This window comes from Rattus norvegicus, chromosome X, assembly GCF_021556685.1.
Source record: "Rattus norvegicus strain SHRSP/BbbUtx chromosome X, alternate assembly SHRSP_T2T, whole genome shotgun sequence".
Classification (NCBI taxonomy): Eukaryota; Metazoa; Chordata; class Mammalia; order Rodentia; family Muridae; genus Rattus; species Rattus norvegicus.
The window spans coordinates 159,370,715-159,382,217 of NC_141554.1; positions in this window are offsets into that span (position 1 = coordinate 159,370,715).

The following is an 11,503-nucleotide window of genomic DNA, read 5'->3' on the forward strand; positions in this document are numbered from 1 at the left end:
TTTGATTTCTTGGTGGTTAGCTCATTGAGTTCTTTATATATTTTGGATATTAACATGTGTCTACTTTAGTGAAATGTTCCTTTCCATGTTTGCTCCAATAAAGCACTATCCAACCAAGTGAATTTCCAAAGGGCCCTTAATTTCTAGTTCACAGGACATTCTTGGCATGTTTAAGGAACACATAAGAGGCATATGTGGTTGGACCAACTGATTAATAAGAACGTTAGTATGATATCACAAAGAGCCCTATAGCGCACGGTAAGGAGTGTGAGTTTTATTCTGAGTGAAATATTACTTACATTATGAAGATGGTTTCATTGTTGTTTTGTTTTAGATTGATTTTTTTTGTTGTTGTTGTTTTGTTTAATGGTTGGTTGGTTGGTTTGATTTTGAGTTTTTGAGACAGGACTTTACTAAGTAGCCAAAGTCAGCCTCAAACACACAATTCTCCTCCAACAACCTCCTTATTGCTAGGATTATAGGTGTACATAGACATTCCAGGATCGTTAAAGGGTTTTGAAGGGAAGCATAAAAAACATGACTTAAATGATCACAGCATTACCCTGAACGAGACTAAGGACAGGAAAAGAAAACAGCTGTTGTGTCCTTTGGAAATGCCATGGCATTTGACACCTATGACATAAGAGCAGCTGTGGTTGCTTTTACAAGTCTTATCAGTACAAGACTGGGCCCACTACTGTTCCTTCATGGGAAGGGATGATGTCATGAAACTTGAAAGACAATAAAGGGAACAAATCCCCACCACTCCAAAGGATATATAAGCTGTTAACAATTGTTTAGATTTTTTTCCAATGGTACAACTTTAAGTCATCTATGTTCCATAAGCCTAGTAAAGTCATTGATCCACCAGACTCTTTTTAGGTGGGATCACCTCTTTCTTCTACTGGTGGTTCTTTATCTTGAATGAATAGATATCTGCTTGTATCTCCCCAGGAAAAGTTAACAATAACATAGGGAATATTTCTAGTAATCCAAATTAGAAATAACAATATTCTAAACCAAGACGGTAGCAATGAAAAGGAAACATCTTATAAGATATTTAATATACAGTGTTTTGTTTAGACAGGGTTTTGTGTATCCCAGATTATCCTTGAACTCAATATATAACTGCAGATGACCATGACCTTGAACTCCTGATCCTTCTGCCTCTACTCAGATTTCACATATAGCAAACATACTCATTTAAGACAGTGGTGGTAGGTACTTTGAGGATTTTGGTAATTTCATGTTATATAGAATAGAAAAACCAAAACTGACTACAAAGCTTTTAGAAGCAAACAACTAGATTAGCACTGCCCATGTTCTCACAAAGGAAGATCATGTAAGAAATGTATCTGACAATGAATTGAGGAAAACTAGGAACAGCAGAGGTGGACTTCTCCAGGGAAGAGCAGACCAGTCACATGGTCAGCCCTGAAAACATACATACAAATAACATTATATGGACTGAGCAGGTTATATTTATATGCAATATTAACACAAATACAAATAAAGATGCCATGAATTTGAGAGAAAGCAAAAGGTATGCATGGGAGGGATTGGAGGGAGGGAAGGAAAGGTAAAAAGTTATGTAATTCCAATTTTAAAAATAAAAATATAAAAATGTGTTCGTAGAATAAGGGTATGCACATATACATATGTTTAGCCGCTGAAACTGACAAATGTGATCTTAAAATTATTATGCTGGGGGTGAAGAGCTGGCTCAGCCCATAAATGTCATGAAGTATGATAACCTGAGTTTGATTCCCAATACCAACATGAAAGCTGTAATCCCAGAACTGGGGAGCAAAAGACTAGAGGATCCCTAGGGATGGCTTGACAGCCATCCAGCCTAGCAAATATGAACTGAAAAGCTGCAGTACAATGAGACTCCCCCATCTCAAAAACAATACGGTAACGAGCCATTAAGAAAAGGCCTCATTTGGGGTTGGGGATTTAGCTCAGTGGTAGAGTGCTTGCCTAGGAAGCGCAAGGCCCTGGGTTCGGTCCCCAGCTCTGGAAAAAAAAAAGAACCAAAAAAAAAAAAAAAGAAAGAAAAAAGAAAAGGTCTCATTTGACCTCTGGCCTATATACACATAGATATTCACATGTACATATACAAGGAAAGGCATGAACATACATGGGCACAAACAAATCATTGCATCCTGAATTATTGTACAACAAAAACCAAAGGTTTTACAGGTGAAATATGGTTTAGGCTCATAATACTCAAAAATTTTATCAGTGATACATAAAAATTCAGAGACTTATGTTTAAATTAGCATGTTTTTTTTATCTTTATTAACTTGAGTAATTCTTATTTACATTTCGATTGTTATTCCCTTTCCCGGTTTCCAGGCCAACATCCCCCTAGCTCCTCCCCCTACCCTTCTATATTGGTGTTCCCCTCCCCATCCTCCCCCCATTACTGCCCTCCCCCCAACAATCACATTCACTGGGGGTTCAGTCTTAGCAGGACCCAGGGCTTCCCCTTACACTGGTGCTCTTACTAGGATATTCATTGCTACCTATGAGGTCAGAGTCCAGGGTCAGTCCATGTATAGTCTTTAGGTAGTGGCTTAGTCCCTGGAAGCTCTGGTTATTAGCATGTTTTACACTTGCCAAATGGTGAAGAAATATAAAAATATTGCACAATAGATATAGAACTTACCCTGAAAAATATAAGACATTTACTTAAGAAAATGAGTATTAGAACAGGTGGACACCTATAAGTCATAAGTTCTTTATTGCGAATAGTGCCATAAGAATATATAAAAATTCATTTTCCCCATGTCCTTTTGAACATTGGTTGGGCTTTTTAAAAATATTATATTCACTCATTCATTCATCCTGTGTGCGGGGGAGGTTGGCACAGCATATGAACGGAGAGTTGGTCCTCCTTCCACCATGTATGTTCTTGAGACTGATTGAACTACAGTTGTCAGACTTGATGGCTATTATTCAATTCTTTCCTAATATCATTTGTTTTTACTAAGATTTCTTTTTCCCTACCTCTGGAACATATATATGTCTTTCCTTCTCTCTTATGTGTGATATTCCATCAAATGTCTTCTGCAGTGCCTGCTTGGTGATATTTCAGTGGCTTTTAGCATCTATTTTGGTTGGAGATTTAAACAGACCAGCCCATGCTCTTGGCAGCCTTTAATGTTTCTGCTAAAACGTCTCCTTTTTCCTGATGGTTTGCCTTTGTACATGGTTTGACATTTCTGTCTTACAGCTTTCAGTGTTCTTTCTGTTCTTCACACTCTTAGCACTTCAACTACAATGGGTCATAGAGAGGTGCTTTTATGGCAATGTCCATTTGGGGTTCTAAAAATACACTATTGTACTTTATTTTTTCCTAGCTTTTGGATACTTTTTGCTACAATTTTATTGAATAGGTTTTAATACCTCCCATCTGTACCTTGGTTTTTCCTCTACACCAGATTCACAAGTGTAGTCTCTAAATTGTATCCTCAATTATTTGATTTTTGTTACTGCTATGCACATGTAATAATCCGAAACTTTGTCTTTAGTTCATATTATCACTTTTTCTTCCAAATACCTATTGTTGATTCAATCCATTAGAGTATTTTTCCCACTTATTTTATTCATTTTTTTAACATTTCACAGTTTGTTTGCTTGTTTGGTTTTGGTTTTTCTACAATTGCTCTTTGCTAAAAATTTTATCTCAGTTGCTGAGTTTCTCACCTAAGTCCTGAATTGACTGAATTTTTTATTTAATTCTTCCATTTATTTGAATCCTTTTGATGTCATTGACTTTTTTCAAATAATGTATTTGAATGATTGTCTTGACATTTCAATCATTTTGATGTCTTTGTATTTAGTTATAAAGTTTTGTAGGAAAAATGTTGTTTTTCACATTTCTTGTGTTTCTATGTTATGATTTGGACATATTCTTTGGTTCTATATGAAGGACCTTCTAAGAACTTAATTCCCAATACTACTCAGAGACAGACAAAAAAATAACAACTCTAATAGCAAAAATACAGATGCAAAAACAAGCCAGATGCACAAATATAATTTTTTAAATGAATGTGCTAAAGTAATGCAAAATAAGTTATAAACGTAAAGATTAGAAAATGGAAAAGTAATAATAAAATAATGAAATAAGAGTCATGAAAAGGGACAAACAAGAACCAAGTTTAAATAAAAGAAAATAAATAAAAATGAATAAATAAAACAGAAAAGAAATAAAAGGCAAAGCATATGGGGGAAAAAGAAAGTTCGATGCATTAAAATTTTCTATTACATGATTGTGCGAAGCTAAACACTGAAACTTGACATCAACAACTGGAACTAAGGTTTCAAGAGCATTTGCATGATGCAGGACAGAGAGACAGTAAGAGCCAGATGACAGAAAATCTGATATTAGAACGGATCTCTTCAGAGTGATAGGAAAGCCTTGTCAAAGTACCTAAACAGTATGAATGCCTAGACAAGACCTGCAGACATTGGGGTGGTGGGTTACCAACAGGGGGTTCCAACCCTAGATAAAGAGCTGCAGGAAACTAATCAATGCTAAGAGCAGAAGAATTAGTCTTACCATTTATGATCGCTTTAATTGATTATACAATACAAAATAAGAAAGCCTGATATTGTTTACATGCAATCAACATGAAATGAAATCATACATACATACAAGTTGTATGTATATATTTATGCAATTGCTTATAACTATAATTATTCATAAAACAATTCAGAAAGAGGGCTGTAGGCTTTAAACTGTCTACTTTAACAAGGGTTCTTAAGCACTTCAACCTCCCTTCTAGCCTACCGACCAAAGATTGAGGGAAAAGATGGTTAGTAGGACAAGGGGGCTATGGATCTGTTTAGAAGTAGTTCTTAGGTGTGATTCTAATCTTCATTGTCAGGATATCAGCAGTCCAGTCTAAAACATCAAACACAAAACCGTAACAGTGACTTGATTCTGAAGAAACTGTTAAGTTCCACAGAATTGGCAAGAGTCCATGAAAGCAAGAAGAAGCAGCCGGAATACCATGAGAAGGTATTTGTACTCTCTGCAAAGTCACAACAAGTGAAGGTCAGTGAAGACAGCAAAGTGTTGTGAGGGGAACAAATGCAAGAGCATCATTCACTACCTTCTGTGTTCTGCTTATATTCTTTCCAAACACCACACATGCTCTCAAGTATTTGCCTCAGCAAACATTTTCTCACATGTCTGCTTCAGAAAAACATCCTCTCATAAGACAGCTTCAGCAAAACATCCTCTCTTCGGACACCTTTGAGGAAAAACATCTATTGAAACAACTGTGTCTCCAAAAATATCAGAAACTGCCACTTCAAACTACCATCAGTGTGAGAGGGATTAAGGGGTGACAGTAACTTGAGGGAGGGAAAGAAGGACTTATGTAGCTATATTTCAATATAAACTATAAACTATAAACTATAAAAAAATTCTATTACAAAATATTAAAGAAATTACATAAGTGAAAGTAACCATAGGCCAAAGAATAAATTAAAAACATGAATGCTACAAAGATAATTCTTGAAATATAGTAGGACTATATTTTAAGAAAACAAAGAATGAAGAAAGTTGTCTACTGTTGGTATCCATGAGTGCATAATCTCTAGCGACTGTTGGGATTCTCTGTTCACACTGCCCATGGGATTGCCCCTTGGAGATGAAAGGCTGGTCTCTTGAAGGAAACTATGTCAGACTGAGGCTCCCATTCACTTGATATGCTTCTCTTATTTTCATACTATGGTTGCCTTTGGCCATAGGAGCTTTTATGGCTTGTGCTCTGGAGAGATTCTAACTTGCTCCAAGCCCCTCCCGTGATTTCTGTTGCCAAAGATAACAAACCTCCAAACCATGGGTTATGCCCCACTGTGTCAGTGAACCAAAGCAAAGAAAGTACCAAGTTTGGCATTGGAGAATGAGACTGCAGCCAACCCTAGACTCCCGTGCAAGTCTCATTGCATTCAGATCCTACCCAATGGTGAGCCACTCTGCAAAAGGAGGAAGCTCTAAAAATTTAAGGAGGGATGCCTGAAGAATCTGTAATACCTGAAATCAGCGTTCTAGGTCTCTGCAGAAAGCCACAGAGGTCAAGGTCACTGATTACCATGGCTTCCACAGCCTGAGCACCCTGCTGTTTTAACAGGGTCTCACTTGCCCCAGACAATATGGAGTCTAATCCCAGGGTCTTTGACTTATTTATAGAGCTCAGTCTCCTGGACACCTTGGAGACAGGCCTGAGAAGAAATCTGTTTTTTCACTCCCTTGTCTCAGGCATGTGAAAAGCAGACCATTGTCTGGACTGAGAAATGAGGTTTTTGTTTGGTTTTTTCCTGTGACTAAGACTTGTGTTTGCTGGTCCTGTTTGTAGCTTTAGCTTCTTTAATGAAATGGAAAGTGGGGCCGTTGAGGAAGAGATATTAAATAGTTGAGATAACAACCACTGTGCAGAGAAATTTAAAGTCTTTTCTGAAGTAAAAAAAACTGTTAAAATAGTGAACTGTAAAAATTTAAATTCTCCCTAAGAATCCCACTTAGAAAAGAAAAGGTGCCAAAGGAGTTCTGATAGTTTCTCTCACAGATCTATCACCTTCTGCACTCCTCCTGCCCATCGTTTGATCTTTTCTATGACGTTGTAACACTGTTATAGGGAATACGGAGAAAATCTTAGAGCACAGCTGTCCCTGGTTCTGTTTAAACTGTAAAGAAATCTATATCCCTTTATCAGTTTATTTTTTTCTAATTTCTTTTGAAATACAGGAAAACAAGGTTCTGGTTCTATGAAAGTAGCTGGTCAGTAACAAAAGAATTTGAACAACATAAGAGCCTAACTGTTCAAAAATTTGTAGAGACAGAATTGGGTCAAAGTGTACATGCAATTTTAATTTCCTTAGGCATTATGAAATTGCCCTCGCAATGCTATTAATTCATATGACCCTCAATCAGATTATTGAAAATATATCTCAGTACAGTTTTAATTTGCATTTTTCTTATTCAAATTGGACTGAACAACTTCTCTTACAATGAATGAGCAAGGACTGCAGATAAAACTAGATACTTCCACAGAGCTATAACTTGGAAGAGTAGACAGGCAATTTAATTTACTCTTCTATTTCAATTCATTCAACTGGTTTTATTTATTGAATGCCTATTGTGACTAATGTACTGGTCTATTGACTTAAGAATCTAGAAGTGAACAAAATCATGTCAAAAGATAAACTGGGAAACATAGGCCTGCATCAAAGATGGTCCAGAAAGAGGTCCCAACGTCGAGATCGCAGATAAGACAGCTAAAGAATAAAGACTGAAACAAGAGCAGAAATTAAAATTTCATTTTAGAAATAAGAAGACAAGAAACCCCAATACTGTGCTAGTTTAGGTATAAACTTGTTCTGTCACTTCATCAAAAATCTAAAAATAGAACCACAATATGACCCAACTATATCACTCCTGGATGCACAGCTTAAGGATGCTAAGTCAACATATCAGAGACACTATACAAAGGGGATTGTAAACTAGCACAACATTCTTGCAATCTTTGTTTATTGCAGCACTGTTTTTATTACTCAAATTACTGGACCATCCTAGAAACCCTTCAACATGAATGGTACATGTGCACAATAGAAATTTATTCTACCATTGCAGCACTGTTTTTATTACTCAAATTACTGGACCATCCTAGAAACCCTTCAACATGAATAGTACATGTGCACAATAGAAATTTATTCTACCATAAGGAACAAAAATATTCTTCTAGGAAAATGGACACGACTAGAGATTTCCATATTAAGCAAAAAGAGTTGGACTTTAAAAAAAAACGTCACCCGCGGATCCCGGCCCGCAGCAGCTCTCTGCTCCCAGACCCGGTGAGAGAGAGACCCAACCGCCTGTTCAGGTGGGCACTCCTGAGGCTGCAGAGCAGAAGAGACCACTAACACTGCCCACCCCTGCCCACATCCCTGGCCCAAGAGGAAACTGTATAAGGCCTCTGGGCTCCCGTGGGGGAGGGCCCAGGAGCGGCAGGACCCCTGCCTGAGACACCACCAGAACCTGAAGGAAACAGACCGGATAAACAGTTCTCTGCACCCAAATCCCGTGGGAGGGAGAGCTAAACCTTCAGAGAGGCAGACAAGCCTGGGAAACCAGAAGAGACTGCTCTCTGCACACACATCTCGGACGCCAGAGGAAAACACCAAAGGCCATCTGGAACCCTGGTGCACTGAAGCTCCCGGAAGGGGCGGCACATAAATTCCCGGTTGCTGCCGCTGCAGAGAGCCCGTGGGCAGCACCCCGCGAGCGAACTTGAGCCTCGGGACCACAGGTAAGACCAACTTTTCTGCTGCAAGAAAGCTGCCTGGTGAACTCAAGACACAGGCCCACAGGAACAGCTGAAGACCTGTAGAGAGGAAAAACTACACGCCCGAAAGTAGAACACTCTGTCCCCATAACTGACTGAAAGAGAGGAAAACAGGTCTACAGCACTCATGACACACAGGCTTATATGACTGTCTAGATACTGTCAGAAATAGCAGAACAAAGGAACACTAGAGATAATCTGATGGCGAGAGGCAAGCGCAGGAACCCAAGCAACAGAAACCAAGACTACATGGCATCATCGGAGCCCAATTCTCCCACCAAAACAAACATGGAATATCCAAACACACCAGAAAAGCAAGATCTAGTTTCAAAATCATATTTGATCAAGATGCTGGAGGACTTCAAGAAAGACGTGAAGAACTCCCTTAGGGAAACACAGGAAAACATTAATAAACAAGTAGAAGCCTACAGAGAGGAATCGCAAAAATCCCTGAAAGAATCGCAAAAATCCCTGAAAGTATTCCAGGAAAACACAATCAAACAGTTGAAGGAATGAAAAATGGAAATAGAAGCAATCAAGAAAGAACACATGGAAACAACCCTGGATATAGAAAACCAAAAGAAGAGACAAGGAGCTGTAGATGCAAGCTTCACCAACAGAATACAAGAGATGGAAGAGAGAATCTCAGGAGCAGAAGATTCCATAGAAATCATTGACTCAACTGTCAAAGATAATGTAAAGCGGAAAAAGCTACTGGTCCAAAACATACAAGAAATCCAGGACTCAATGAGAAGATCAAACCTAAGGATAATAGGCATAGAAGAGAGTGAAGACTCCCAGCTCAAAGGACCAGTAAATATCTTCAACAAAATCATAGAAGAAAACTTCCCTAACCTAAAAAAAGAGATACCCATAGGCATACAAGAAGCCTACAGAACTCCAAATACATTGGACCAGAAAAGAAACACCTCCCGTCACATAATAGTCAAAACACCAAACGCACAAAATAAAGAAAGAATATTAAAAGCAGTAAGGGAAAAAGGTCAAGTAACATATAAAGGCAGACCTATCAGAATCACACCAGACTTCTCGCCAGAAACTATGAAGGCCAGAAGATCCTGGACTGATGTCATACAGACCCTAAGAGAACACAAATGCCAGCCCAGGTTACTGTATCCAGCAAAACTCTCAATTAACATTGATGGAGAAACCAAGATATTCCATGACAAAACCAAATTTACACAATATCTTTCTACAAATCCAGCACTACAAAGGATAATAAATGGTAAAGCCCAACATAAGGAGGCAAGCTATACCCTAGAAGAAGCAAGAAACTAATTGTCTTGGCAACAAAACAAAGAGAATGAAAGCACACAAACATAACCTCACATCCAAATATGAATATAACGGGATGCAATAATCACTATTCATTAATATCTCTCAACATCAATGGCCTCAACTCCCCAATAAAAAGACATAGATTAACAAAATGGATACGCAACGAGGACCCTGCATTCTGCTGCCTACAGGAAACACACCTCAGAGACAAAGACAGACATTACCTCAGAGTGAAAGGCTGGAAAACAATTTTCCAAGCAAATGGTCAGAAGAAGCAAGCTGGAGTACCCATTCTAATATCAAATAAAATCAATTTTCAACTAAAAGTCATCAAAAAAGATAAGGAAGGACACTTCATATTCATCAAAGGAAAAATCCACCAAGATGAACTCTCAATCCTAAATATCTATGCCCCAAATACAAGGGCACCTACATATGTAAAAGAAACCTTACTAAAGCTCAAAACACACATTGCACCTCACACAATAATAGTGGGAGATTTCAACACCCCACTCTCATCAATGGACAGATCATGGAAACAGAAATTAAACAAAGACATAGACAGACTAAGAGAAGTCATGAGCCAAATGGACTTAACGGATATTTACAGAACATTCTATCCTAAAGCAAAAGGATATACCTTCTTCTCAGCTCCTCATGGTACTTTCTCCAAAATTGACCATATAATTGGTCAAAAAACGGGCCTCAACAGGTACAGAAAGATAGAAATAATCCCATGTGTGCTATCAGACCACCACGGCCTAAAACTGGTCTTCAATAACAATAAGGGAAGAATGCCCACATATACGTGGAAATTGAACAATGCTCTACTCAATGATAACCTGGTCAAGGAAGAAATAAAGAAAGAAATTAAAAACTTTTTAGAATTTAATGAAAATGAAGGTACAACATACCCAAACTTATGGGCCACAATGAAAGCTGTGCTAAGAGGAAAACTCATAGCGCTGAGTGCCTGCAGAAAGAAACAGGAAAGAGCATATGTCAGCAGCTTGACAGCACACCTAAAAGCTCTAGAACAAAAAGAAGCAAATACACCCAGGAGGAGTAGAAGGCAGGAAATAATCAAACTCAGAGCTGAAATCAACCAAGTAGAAACAAAAAAGACCATAGAAAGAATCAACAGAACCAAAAGTTGGTTCTTTGAGAAAATCAACAAGATAGATAAACCCTTAGCCAGACTAACGAGAGGACACAGAGAGTGCGTCCAAATTAACAAAACCAGAAATGAAAAGGGAAACATAACAACAAATTCAGAGGAAATTCAAAAAAATCATCAGATCTTACTATAAAAACCTATATTCAACAAAACTTGAAAATCTACAGGAAATGGACAATTTCCTAGACAGATACCAGTACCGAAGTTAAATCAGGAACAGATAAACCAGTTAAACAACCCCATAACTCCTAAGGAAATAGAAGCAGTCATTAAAGGTCTCCCAACCAAAAAGAGCCCAGGTCCAGACGGGTTTAGTGCAGAATTCTATCAAACCTTCATAAAAGACCTCATACCAATATACCAATATTATCCAAACTATTCCACAAAATTGAAAAAGATGGATCACTACCGAATACCTTCTACGAAGCCACAATTACTCTTATACCTAAACCACACAAAGACACAACAAAGAAAGAGAACTTCAGACCAATTTCCCTTATGAATATCGACGCAAAAATACTCAACAAAATTCTGGCAAACCGAATTCAAGAGCACATCAAAACAATCATCCACCATGACCAAGTAGGCTTCATCCCAAGCATGCAGGGATGGTTTAATATACGGAAAACCATCAACGTGATCCATTATATAAACAAACTGAAAGAAC